This window comes from Schistocerca cancellata, chromosome 4 (assembly GCF_023864275.1).
Source record: "Schistocerca cancellata isolate TAMUIC-IGC-003103 chromosome 4, iqSchCanc2.1, whole genome shotgun sequence".
Taxonomy (NCBI): Eukaryota; Metazoa; Arthropoda; class Insecta; order Orthoptera; family Acrididae; genus Schistocerca; species Schistocerca cancellata.
In genome coordinates, this window is record NC_064629.1 from 748,169,638 (window position 1) to 748,183,960 (window position 14,323).

At 46.1% G+C, this 14,323-nt stretch overlaps 1 pseudogene; it reads left to right on the top strand.

Moving 5' to 3' along the window:
• Nucleotides 1–12,030: 12,030 nt before the first annotated feature.
• Nucleotides 12,031–12,148, top strand: LOC126186111 (5S ribosomal RNA; annotated as a pseudogene).
• Nucleotides 12,149–14,323: the final 2,175 nt, after the last annotated feature.

A 14,323-nucleotide genomic window follows, 5' to 3' on the forward strand; every position in this document is an offset into this window, starting at 1 on the left:
GAAAACAGTCTAAAAATTGTGGGAGTAATTACATATCTACCTGTGCCTTGAATGACATAATAGAACTCGAGTGACGTAATTTGTTGTAGACACGGTGTCTGATCCTGTCCCACGTCAGCTGTTCTGCTCTAGAGTAACCTTTTAACTAGAGTGTAACAGTTATTACTGCTAATAATCCGTGGTTGTTGCCGCAGTATTGTTGAATGATCTGCAACTTCACACGAAACTGACACACTATTACAGTGGAGAACACCAAATGATACTAATAATAACAACAATGAAAGGTCTCTGTTAGATTCCTTTCATGCTATTTTCCTCGATTTATTGTTGTTTACGTCGTACATTTGCACCTCAAAATTTCCTGTGGTATTTGTAAATTTATCTGGGAGGAGACTGAGCAGCGGAATATGTTATATTCACATATAAACAAGAACAACTTTACGTAGTGTATATGATGTCTTAAGATATTGTCATCTCCTCTTCTGGTGTGAGAGGATGAATTAGTGTGAGTATTTGTAGTTGCATGCTCGGTGGTAGCAGAGAAGTTCTGTCTGCTAGAGAACAGTAGGACCAAGGTCTGAGTAGATAGATACGATTTCTAAGGCAAAGAGGTTTGTCTCCTTGGTGTGGTTCTCTCTGGTCACTTCCTATTGTATCAGTGGGACACACTCGGACGGGGCCCACGATAGCCAGTCTGCGAGCAGTTTCTCAAGTGGTAACATCTCCGGGTAAGCGCGTATTTGGTGAGTCCGAAAGACGATGAAATTCTTAAGTTTTCAGTCTAACTGAAATATTAATTACTTTTCTTACAAATCTATATCGAAAATGATTTATATATTATTTTAAATTTGGATGCAGTGCGATTTCAGTGTTGGTTTCGAAGTGTATTGCAGTAGTTGCTTTGTTTCCACTGCAATAAAGGAAATGGAAGCACGTTGTCATAAGGCGTAATTCTGATTAAAATCATCGCTCTTTAGTGTGAATGTGCTTATAAGTGTTTTCTCTCGTTGAAATTCTAGAAATTAATAATTTCTCTTTGCGTTCAACCCACGTGGTGTTTGCTTTGTAGAAGCAGTACCACGTGCTTGTAAAATTGTTTGAGCCATCAGGTCAATACTATGCCGTTATTAACGCAGTCCGAAAGTTCCTTTTGTAACTAATATGTTTGGATTTGATTTCTTCATTAAAATCATTGTGGAATTACATATTTTCTGTAAATGTCCTTGTGCACGTGGAACGAAAGTAGTCCTCAGCTACTCTTTTGCGTAATACACTCCTGGAAATTGAAATAAGTACACCGTGAATTCATTGTCCCAGGAAGGGGAAACTTTATTGACACATTGCTGGGGTCAGGTACATCACATGATCACACTGACAGAACCACAGGCACATAGACACAGGCAACAGAGCATGCACAATGTCGGCACTAGTACAGTGTATATCCACCTTTCGCAGCAATGCAGGCTGCTATTCTCCCATGGAGACGATCGTAGAGATGCTGGATGTAGTCCTGTGGAACGGCTTGCCATGCCATTTCCACCTGGCGCCTCAGTTGGACCAGCGTTCGTGCTGGACGTGCAGACCGCGTGAGACGACGCTTCATCCAGTCCCAAACATGCCCAATGGGGGACAGATCCGGAGATCTTGCTGGCCAGGGTAGTTGACTTACACCTTCTAGAGCACGTTGGGTGGCACGGGATACATGCGGACGTGCATTGTCCTGTTGGAACAGCAAGTTCCCTTGCCGGTCTAGGAATGATAGAACGATGGGTTTGATGACGGTTTGGATATACCGTACACTATACAGTGTCCCCTCGACGATCACCAGTGGTGTACGGCCAGTGTAGGAGATCGCTCCCCACACCATGATGCCGGGTGTTGGCCCTGTGTGCCTCGGTCGTATGCAGTCCTGATTGTGGCGCTCACCTGCACGGCGCCAAACACGCATACGACCATCATTGGCACCAAGGCAGAAGCGACTCTCATCGCTGAAGACGACACGTCTCCATTCGTCCCTCCATTCACGCCTGTCGCGATACCACTGGAGGCGGGCTGCACGATGTTGGGGCGTGAGCGGAAGACGGCCTAACGGTGTGCGGGACCGTAGCCCAGCTTCATGGAGACGGTTGCGAATAGTCCTCGCCGATACCCCAGGAGCAACAGTGTCCCTAATTTGCTGGGAAGTGGCGGTGCGGTCCCCTACGGCACTGCGTAGGATCCTACGGTCTTGGCATGCATCCGTGCGTCGCTGCGGTCCGGTCCCAGGTCGACGGGCACGTGCACCTTCCGCCGACCACTGGCGACAACATCGATGTACTGTGGAGACCTCACGCCCCACATGTTGAGCAATTCGGCGGTACGTCCACCCGGCCTCCCGCATGCCCACTATACGCCCTCGCTCAAAGTCCGTCAACTGCACATACGGTTCACGTCCACGCTGTCGCGGCATGCTACCAGTGTTAAAGACTGCGATGGAGCTCCGTATGCCACGGCAAACTGGCTGACACTGACGGCGGCGGTGCACAAATGCTGCGCAGCTAGCGCCATTCGACGGCCAACACCGCGGTTCCTGGTGTGTCCGCTGTGCCGTGCGTGTGATCATTGCTTGTACAGCCCTCTCGCAGTGTCCGGAGCAAGTATGGTGGGTCTGACACACCGGTGTCAATGTGTTCTTTTTTCCATTTCCAGGAGTGTATTTTGCGAATGCAAACTTAATTAATCGCTATCGTGAGCAGTTTTTTCTATTTCACGATTTCTAGAAACATTTTATAGAGTTTTTTGGTAAGACTATAGTTATATCGAACGACGTGATCTTTGTCTAAACTTCTAATACCAGTCTGTGGTTATCCATTGGGAACACGACTGCGCGAGGAGCGGAATTTCTTTACCTAAATATAATGGATTGATGGTGGTTCAGCTCCTTTTTTGTGTAGACTTGAACTAGCTTCGTGTGCTTGTTAGAATGCGGTATCCCATCCTGTTGCCTATTTTTTGTTTCCTAATCTTAGAAAATCACGCTTTATGTTAATTGAACCCCCTCTGAGTAACACTTTTCCTAATTAATTTACATTAGTAAATAAGGCACCAGCTTTGAGGAAAACATGAAAGTTTAAATTTAGTTTACGTTCCTTGAATCTAATTTTCTCCATCATCTGTTTACTTAAAATAATAAAAAAATGAGCTGATAGTGTGGGTGACTATTGCATAGATTTAAAAATTTATAACAGTAATAAGAATTTGTATATCAGTCACCCACGCATACTTTCCACCCTAAGTTTGGAAGGTTTTAAAAACACTAGGCTCATATAACAATAATAATAATGCAGCACTCGCATTGCGTTATTATCCCACAATTACATTTTTTTCTGCCTACAGCACTGTGTGCATTGGCGTTGCTGCTCATGACAGGTACGGAAATATTAAGTAATCATTTTACAACTAGCTGTCCATGCCACTGGTGCATCATCAAAGGTGGGGAAATATTAATTCTTTTTTCTTCTGTCTGCTCAAACCATTGCGAGCACATTAAGACCTACACACGGTAATATTTTCAACTATCTGCCTACACCACTGCGTTCTGGCATGAAAGTTAACAGCAGGCAACGTAACTCATTACTGGCTCGGCTATAGTACCGATGCTCGATGCTCTGACGTCGTGTTGCAGCTGCTACTGGAACCAACACTGCTGAGAAACAATTCTAATAGCAACAATATCAATTTGAAACAATGATAAACAATTATGATTGCAATAATATCGCTAATGTATTTGACAAATACTTACTGGCTGCTAGCTGCTGCACAAAACGACATTTTTGGAATATTGCGAATTACACTACTGGCCATTAAAATTGCTACACCAAGAATAAATGCAGATGATAAACGGGTATTCATTGGACAAATATATTATACTAGAGCTGACATGTGATTACAGTTTCACGCAATTTGGGTGCATACATCCTGAGAAATCAGTACCCAGAACAACCACCTCTGGCGTAACAACGGCCTTGATACGCCAGGGCATTGAGTCAAACAGGGCTTGGATGGCGTGTACAGGTAGAGCTGCGCATGCAGCTTCAACACGATACCACAGTTCATCAAGAGTAGTGACTGGCGTATTGTGACGAGCCACTTGCTCGGCCACCATTGACCAGATATTTTCAATTGGAGAGAGATCTGGAGAGGGCAGCAGTCGAACATTTTCTGTATCCAGAAAGGCCTGTACAGGACCTGCAACACGCGGTCGTGCATTATCCTGCTAAAATGTAGGTTTTCGCAGGGATCGAATGAAGGGTAGATCCACGGCTCGAAACCGAGCGAAGTGGCGCAGTGGTTAGACACTGGACTCGCATTCGGGAGGACGACGGTTCAATCCCACGTCCGGCCATCCTGATTTAGGTTTTCCGTGATTTCCCTAAATCGCTCCAGGCAAATGCCGGGATGGTTCCTTTCAAAGGGCACGGCTGACTTCCTTCCCCGTCCTTCCCTAATCCGATTAGACCGATGACCTCGCTGTCTGGTCTCCTTCCCCAAAACAACCAACCAATCCACGGGTCGTAACACATCTGAAATGTAACGTCCACTGTTCAAAGTGCCGTCAATGCGAACAAGAGCTGACCGAGATGTGTAACCAATGGCACCCCATACCATCACGCCGGGTGATACGCCAGTATGGCGATGACGAATACACGCTTCCAATGTGCGTTCACCGCGATGTCGCCAAACATGGATGCGACCATCATGGTGCTGTAAACAGAACCTGAATTCATCCGAAAAAATGACGTTTTGCCATTCGTGCACCCAGCTTCGTCGTTGAGTACACCATCGCAGGCACTCCTGTCTGTGATGCAGCGTCATGGGTAACCGCAGCCATGGTCTCCGAGCTGATAGTCCATGCTGCTGCAAACTTCGTCGAACTGTTCGTGCAGATGGTTGTTGTCTTGCAAACGTCCCCAACTGTTGACTCAGAGATCGAGACGTGGCTGCACGATCCGTTACAGCCATGCGGATAAGATGCCTGTCATCTCGACTGCTAGTGATAAGAGGCCGTTGAGATCCAGCACGGCGTTCCGTATTACCCTACTGAACCCACCGATTTCATATTCTGCTAACAGTCATTGGATCTCGACCAACGCGAGCAGCAATGTCGCGATACGATAAACCGCAATCGCGATTGGCTACAATCCGACCTTTATCAAAGTCGGAAACGTGATGGTACGCATTTCTTCTCCTTACACGAGGCATCACAACAACGTTTCACCAGGCAACGCCGGTCAACTCCTGTTTATGTATGAGAAATCGGTTGGAATCTTTCCTCACGTCAGCACGTTGTAGGTGTCGCCACCGGTGCCAACCTTGTGTGAATGCTCTGAAAAGCTAATCATTTGCATATCACAGCATCTTCTTCCTGTCGGTTAAATTTCGCGTCTGTGGCACGTCATCTTCGTGGTGTAGCAATTTTAATGGCCAGTAGTGTAATGTGGCTATTGCTATTGATCCTGCTATACAACGTCTGGCGCTGGTGCTGTCCAGTCAGTCAATAGTATGAACTGCTACACCACCAGGATCCTGGGCCCAGGAGCTTTATTGGCCGTAAGGCATCGATGCTTAAAAGCTATTGGACCTCCCCAAAACACCAAGCGAGGGGGAGCAGGGAGGAGGGAAGAGGGAGGGAGTGAGAGAACAGTATACAGATAGTGGTATCCTGTAAGAGGCCAATTAATTAAGTTGTAATCTTAGCAGGGGTCAGGTGTCAAGGTCGTAAATTAGATTAAAATAACGCAGCTCTCTCCCTGTCCTAGTACTAACACTGTCGTATGAGGACCCCTTTGAAATGCAAATGAAATAATATGTCTACCATTAAATAACTTCAGAAAGAAAATGAACGTTTATTTCATCAATGTAATGTGGTGGAACAATGTGTCTCACAACAAAAAAAGTCGGTAATGTTAATACAGTCGCTGAGTAAACTAAATATTTCAGAGATTATGTAAGACTCATTCATCATTCATCATCATCATCATTTAAGACTGATTATGCCTTTCAGCGTACAGTCTGGAGCATAGTCCCCCTTATAAAATTCCTCCATGATCCCCTATTCAGTGCTAACATTGGTGCCTCTTCTTATGTTAAGCCTGTTACTTCAAAATCATTCTTAACCGAATCCAGGTACCTTCTCCTTGGTCTATCCCTACCCTCTACTGCTGAACCCATGAGTCTCTTGGGTAACCTTGCTTCTCCCATGCGTGTAACATGAACCCACCATCTAAGCCTGTTCACCCTGACTGCTATGTCTATAGAGTTCATTCCCAGTTTTTCTTTGATTTCCTCATTGTGGACACCCTCCTGCCACTATTCCCATCTACTAGTACCTGCAATCATCCTAGCTACTTTCATATCCGTAACCTCAACATTATTGATAAGGTAACCTGAATCCACCCAGCTTTCGCTCCCATACAACAAAGTTGGTCGAAAGATTGAACGGTGCGCGGATAACTTAGTTCAAATGGCTCTCAGCAGTATGGGACTTAACTTCTGAGGTCATCAGTCCCCTAGAGCTTAGAACTACTTAAACCTAACTAACCTAAGGACATCACACACATCCATGCCCGAGGCAGGATTCGAACCTGCGACCGTAGCTGTCGCGCGTTTCGAGACTGTAGCGCCTAGAACCGCTCGGCCACTCCAGCCGGCGATAACTTAGTCTTGGTACTGACTTCCTTCTTGCAGAAGAGAGTAGATCGTAGCTGAGTGCTCACTGCATTAGCTTTACTACACCTCGCTTCCAGTTCTTTCATTATGTTTCCATCCTGTGAGAATGTGCATCCTAAGTACTTGAAACCGTCCACCTGTTCTAACTTTGTTCCTCCTATTTGGCACTCAGTCCGTTTATATCTCTTTCCCAATGACATTACTTTCGTATTGAAGATGTTAATCTTCATACCATAGTCCTTACATTTCTGATCTAGATCTGAAATATTACTTTGCAAACTTTCAATCGAATCTGCCATCACAACTAAGTCATCCGCACATGCGAGACTGCTTATTTTGTGTTCACGTATCTTTATCTCACCCAGCCAGTCTATTGTTTTCAACATATGATCCATAAATAATATGAACAACAGTGGAGACAGGTTGCAGCCTTGTCTTACCCCTGAAACTACTCTGAACCATGAACTCAATTTACCGTCAACTCTAACTGCTGCCTGACTATCTATGTAAAGATCTTTAATTGCTTGCAAAAGTTTGCCTCCTGTTCTATAATCTCGTAGAACAGACAATAACTTCCTCCTAGGAACCCGGTCATATGCCTTTTCTAGATCTATAAAGCATAGATACAATTCCCAGTTCCACTCGTAACACTTGTCCATTATTTGCCGTAAGCTAAAGATCTGGTCCTGACAACCTCTAAGAGGCCTAAACCCACACTGATTTTCATCCAATATGTCCTCAACTGATACTCGCACTTTCAACAATACCTGAGAAGATTTTACCCACAACGCTGATTAAAGAGATACCTCTGTAGTTGTTACAATCTTTTCTGTTTCCATGTTTAAAGATTGGTGTGATTACTGCTTTCGTCCAGTCTGGTGGAACCTGTCCCGACTCCCACGACATTGCAATTATCCTGTGTAGCCATTTAAGACCTGACATTCCACTGTATTTGATGAGTTCCGACTTAATTTCATCCACCCCATCCGCTTTATTGCACTGCAATCTATTGACCATTTTCTCCACTTCCTCAAATGTGATCCTATTTCCATCATCATTCCTATCCCATTGTACATCGAAATCTGAAACATTACTGATCGTATTTTCACCTAAATTGAGCAACTCTTCAAAATATTCCCTCCATCTGCCCAAAGCATCAACATGATTCACCAGCAGTTTTCCTGACCTGTCCAAAATACGTCTCATTTCCTTCTTACCTCCCTTTCGAAGAATGCTAATTACACTCCAGAATGGTTTTCCAGCAGCTTGACCCAAAGTCTCCAACCTGTTTCCAAAGTCTTCCCACGATTTCTTCTTGGATGCTGCAATTATCTGTTTGGTTTTGTTTCTTTCTTCATCATAACTTTCTCTGTCTACCTGAGTTCTAGTATGTAGCCATTTTTGATACGCCTTCTTTTTCCTTTTACAGGCTTCCTTGACTGTGTCATTCCACCAAGCTGTTTGCTTCATCCTACCTTTACACACTACTGTTCGAAGACATTCTTTAGCCACTTCTAGTACTGTGTCCCTGTACCTTGTCCATTCCTTTTACAATGACTGTAATTGACTACATTCAACTAACTGGTACCTTTCTGTGAACACTGTTATGTACTTGTGCCTGATTTCCTTATCCTGAAGTTTCTCCACTCTTATCCTCCTACATATGGAACTGACCTCCTGCACTTTCTGCCTCACAATACAAATTTCACTGCAGATTAAATAGTGACCAGTGTCATCAAAGAATCCCCTGGACACCCGTGTGTCCCTCACAGCCTTCCTAAATTCCTGATCTGTTATTATATAGTCAATGACAGATCTGGTTCCCCTGCCTTCCCAAGTATACCGGTGAATGTTCTTATGTTTAAAAAAGGAGTTTGTGATTACTAAGCCCGTACTGGAACATAAATCCAAGAGTTGTTTCCCGTTCCTGTTGGCCTCCATATCCTCTCCAAATTTACCGATAACCTTTTCATACCCTTCTGTTCGATTTCCAATCCTGGCATTAAAATCACCCATGAGCAGAACAATGTCCTTGTCCTTTACTCTAACAACTACATCACTGAGTGCGTCATAAAAACTATCCATCTTACCTTGATCTGTCCCTTCACAATGCGAATATACTGACACAATCCTAATTTTCTTGCTAGACACTGTCAAATCTATCCACATCAGTTGTTCGTTTACATACCTTATTGTAACTACGCTGGGTTCGATTTCTTTCCTGATGTAAAGCCCTACACCCCATTGTGCTATTCCTGCTTTGACTCCTGGCTGGTAGACCTTGTATTCTTCCACTTCCTCTTCTTTCTCACCCCTTACCCGAATGTCACTAACAGCTAAAACGTCCAACCCCATCTTACTTGCAGCCTCTGCCAGTTCTACCTTCTTCCCAGAGTAGCCCCCATTGATATTAATAGCTCCCCATCTCGATACCATTCGTTTGCCGAGCCGTATCTTAGGAGTCCCTTTGTTTGTCAATTAGAGGTGGGACTCCGTCATCTCCATAGGTCCGAGACATTTTGCTCTGATTGTTGCCAGCATCATATTTAAAGTACCAGGGAAACAAGTTGCTAGCCTTACTTGCCCCGGGTCCCATTGAGTTTTACCCCTAACAGTTGAGGGACTAACCGGTGGATTTGGTAGTCTTTGCCGTCTGAGCACAAAGGTGACCACGACTCAGAAAATGTCAGAGATGCCCAGCCTTATTCCAAAGTAACTGTCCCGACTGTCAGGACCACTTACTTGGCCACTCATACGTTGCCCGTGGTTCATGAACTAGGACATGACAACAGGAACCCACACCATGAATCACATTATGTACGACTGTGCGATAAAATTCTTTACATCAATATCTGTCAGATTTACGATAATACCTTTGAAAAATAAGCCAGTCTGAAGAAAATTATGTAGTATGCTCACTTACTGCAGTATGGTACATGTATACATGTATGTATTAAATCGGGGACATAGAAACGACGGAGAGGATTTGTGCCGCCGTAGCCCTCAATGGTTCACAACCCCACAACAGGCCACAGCAGTCCACCCACGCCACCGCCGCCCCACATTGAACCCAGCGTTATTGTGCGGTTCGGCCCCCAGTGGACACTCCTTCCCCCGCCCCCCCCCCCCCCCCTCCTGGAGATGTCTCATACCAGACGAGTGTAGCTCCAAATGTTTACGTGGTAGAGTAATTATTGTGTGCAGGCCGCTGTGGCCGAGCGGTTCTAGGCGCCTCAGTCCGGAACCGCGCTGCTGCTGCGGTCGCAGGTTCGAATCCTGCCTCGGGAATGGATGTGTGTGATGTCCTTAGGTTAGCAAGGTTTAAGTAGTTCTAACTGTAGGAGACTGATGACCTCAGATGTTTAGTCCCATAGTGTAACGGAGGCGGAAGAAGGGGAACCAGCTCGCATTCGCCGAGGTAGATGGAAAACGGCCTTAAAAACCATCCACAGGCTGGCCGGCACGCCGGACCTCGGCACTAATCTGCCGGGCGGATTCGTGCTGGGGACCGGCACGCCTTCTCGCTCTGGAAGCAGCGCGTTAGACCACGAGGCTAGCCGGACGGGCTAGTATGGTATAAATAGAATTTTGATATATTTTAACGCACATCTGATCTACATATCAGTTGTGATGACATAAATACGACTGTCCACACCAGGTATATTCCAAACACAAAATACACTCCTGGAAATGGAAAAAAGAACACATTGACACCGGTGTGTCAGACCCACCATACTTGCTCCGGACACTGCGAGAGGGCTGTACAAGCAATGATCACACGCACGGCACAGCGGACACACCAGGAACCGCGGTGTTGGCCGTCGAATGGCGCTAGCTGCGCAGCATTTGTGCACCGCCGCCGTCAGTGTCAGCCAGTTTGCCGTGGCATACGGAGCTCCATCGCAGTCTTTAACACTGGTAGCATGCCGCGACAGCGAGGACGTGAACCGTATGTGCAGTTGACGGACTTTGAGCGAGGGCGTATAGTGGGCATGCGGGAGGCCGGGTGGACGTACCGCCGAATTGCTCAACACGTGGGGCGTGAGGTCTCCACAGTACATCGATGTTGTCGCCAGTGGTCGGCGGAAGGTGCACGTGCCCGTCGACCTGGGACCGGACCGCAGCGACGCACGGATGCACGCCAAGACCGTAGGATCCTACGCAGTGCCGTAGGGGACCGCACCGCCACTTCCCAGCAAATTAGGGACACTGTTGCTCCTGGGGTATCGGCGAGGACCATTCGCAACCGTCTCCATGAAGCTGGGCTACGGTCCCGCACACCGTTAGGCCGTCTTCCGCTCACGCCCCAACATCGTGCAGCCCGCCTCCAGTGGTGTCGCGACAGGCGTGAATGGAGGGACGAATGGAGACGTGTCGTCTTCAGCGATGAGAGTCGCTTCTGCCTTTTTGCCAATGATGGTCGTATGCGTGTTTGGCGCCGTGCAGGTGAGCGCCACAATCAGGACTGCATACGACCGAGGCACACAGGGCCAACACCCGGCATCATGGTGTGGGGAGCGATCTCCTACACTGGCCGTACACCACTGGTGATCGTCGAGGGGACACTGAATAGTGCACGGTACATCCACACCGTCATCGAACCCATCGTTCTACCATTCCTAGACCGGCAAGGGAACTTGCTGTTCCAACAGGACAATGCACGTCCGCATGTATCCCGTGCCACCCAACGTGCTCTAGAAGGTGTAAGTCAACTACCCTGGCCAGCAAGATCTCCAGATCTGTCCCCCATTGAGCATGTTTGGGACTGAATGAAGCGTCGTCTCACGCGGTCTGCACGTCCAGCACGAACGCTGGTCCAACTGAGGCGCCAGGTGGAAATGGCATGGCAAGCCGTTCCACAGGACTACATCCAGCATCTCTACGATCGTCTCCATGGGCGAATAGCAGCCTGCATTGCTGCGAAAGGTGGATATACACTGTACTAGTGCCGACATTGTGCATGCTCTGTTGTCTGTGTCTATGTGCCTGTGGTTCTGTCAGTGTGATCATGTGATGTATCTGACCCCAGGAATGTGTCAATAAAGTTTCCCCTTCCTGGGACAATGAATTCACGGCGTTCTTATTTCAGTTTCCAGGAGTGTATGTAGGCGACTTATTCGGCCACGTAGAACTGCTACGAGGTGAGGCGAAATTAATTGTGCAGCTGAACGCTAATGGGTAGCCCCAGGGCCGTGAGCGTGGCATGCCTGGGCCAGCCCCAATGAATGTTACTGGTCGTCCTGAGTACAAAGTTGGTAGGGAAGTAGACGGAAATGGGTGAATCCCAGTGTTCGGAATTTGGACAGTGGTTGCTCGCATGGCGCCAACGGCCTTGCCGCAGTGGTAACACCGGTTCCCGTCAGATCACCGAATTTAAGCACTGTCTGGTTGGGCTAGCACTTGGATGGGTGACCATCCGGTCTGCCGAGCGCTGTTGGCAAGCGGGGTGCACTCAGCCCTTGTGAGGCAAACTGAGGAGCTACTCGATTGAGAAGTAGCGGCTCCGGTCTCGGAAACTGACATACGGCCGGGAGAGCAGTGTGCTGACCACATGCCCCTCCGTGTCCGCATCCGGTGACGCCTATGGGCTGAGAATGACACGGCGGCCGGTCGGTACCGTTGGGCCTTCAAGGCCTGTTGGGGAAGAGTTTAGTTTTAGTTTTGCTCGCATGGACTCTGTGAAGCAGATGCACCAGAAACGGAGGAGTGTGAAACAATCTGATATGGCTTCTTACAGCTCTTAGAAAATCTATAATAAATGTAATAAAACAAACTGAATTCATCGGCAATCTCAGAACAATAAGGAGCATCCAATGAAACAATGATATTCTCACTACCGTAAAAGCTACAGAAGTTATGATTTACAGTGACTAATCACTGTCACAATAAACCTTAGAATTAACAACTTTTAAACCCTTTATGCGATTTCAACAAACTATATCTCAGACTATATCATTGCACTAGCTATCATACCTGAAAGCTACAGATCTGTAACTATTTTATTTATCGAGTTATTACGTTTTTAGGTAACATTCGTTACGCAAATATCTGTCAGAATATCGTATGTGATCTGCCGTAACCACAAGCGCCGAACGAAGATCAAGAACGGAAGACCAGAGAAGGCGGTGAAACGACGTCGGCCAGTGGCGCTCTGATTAGGACCGCGCCACGACAGGAGCGACACCTGCAAGAAGTGAATATAAGCGCCGCTCCTGACAGCCTCGGCCGGACATATGTGGCTCATATCGGCTCAGTATATGGACATTCGTGTACAGTATAGGCACAGTTGTAGACCGGCACTCGCAGATCCGTTATCAGTGACGTGTGTCAACTTGCAGGAACTTTGTGTATAGCAAGAACTCGATTTATGTTTATGTCGCCCATCGTTTGAGACATCTGTGTACATTCAAGTTAGTTATTGCCAATCTGTTTCATTGAAATAAAACTACTAATGTTATTTGCTTAAATTGTTGTACAGCATACTGAGAACGCAGCATCCCTTATGCACTGTATACGAGACGAGTGGGCAAGACCCAACATTACGCTCCACAGTAACACAACTATCAATAACGCAACAACTGAATGCAGCATGAATACCTTTCGCCTTGTCATACTTCTGTAGTTATTTTATGCATATTTCACTATTCCGGCTGTAACTTCATTTAAATGTTGATTACAGTTGTTATGAAAAACCGTGGTAATTTAAAAGTGAAATAACAGTGAAACGAAAACCCCTAGCTGCTTACAGGCGTTGACATATGTCAACAGGGACAGATGGAAATGTGTGCCCCGACCGGGCAGTGGTCAGTTGCATGTGATAGATGACTCCACCAGTGTAAAGAGGACCAAAAGATGCACCTATAAAGCAGACATAAATAATTGTCTAAGCAATATTTAACATTTTGTTGTCATTTAATGTGAACACTATCGCACAAAATGTTGGCTTCTTTATTTAAGAACAAATCTTATTTATATTCACTGTGATGTTCTGAGTGTGACCAAATGTTTATAACATTTCCTTATTTAAATATTCTTAAAATATATTAGTTTTGTGCCGAAAGTGGTCAAGATAAGTCAAAATTATCTATTTGGAGCATAATAACGATGTATTTTTGGTGGGGGCAGCCTTCAGCCAATGAAAAAGCGGATAGCGACGGACCAATGCTGGAGTCAAGTGGAGGCGGACCTGTTTGATGGGTGCGCTCAAGGGAGCGATTCCGTATACTTTTAAAGCGAGTTACTGAAGAAGACAGACCTGCCTGTGGCTATGTCTGATATTTTATCATGTGAGTGATAGATTCTGAGTGGTGAATGGCCGCTGAAATACTTTTAACTTTCGATGGGGCTTTAACTATCACGAGTTGTGAATGTGCTTCAAAGCAAAGCTTTAACTTTTCCGTTAATTTGTGAATCGTCATACTGGACTTTGAATTATTTTGATCAGGCTAATATTTCGTGTAGATAACGAGATTCACTTGTTTTCCGAGCATCTTAGATGATTATTTAGGTTGGAGATACTTCTACCATTCTCGTAACACTCTACGGACCTTAACTACGTTTAATAAGGCTATTTCTGTCTGTATTATACTGGTTATCGCAGGAACACTTTCCATAT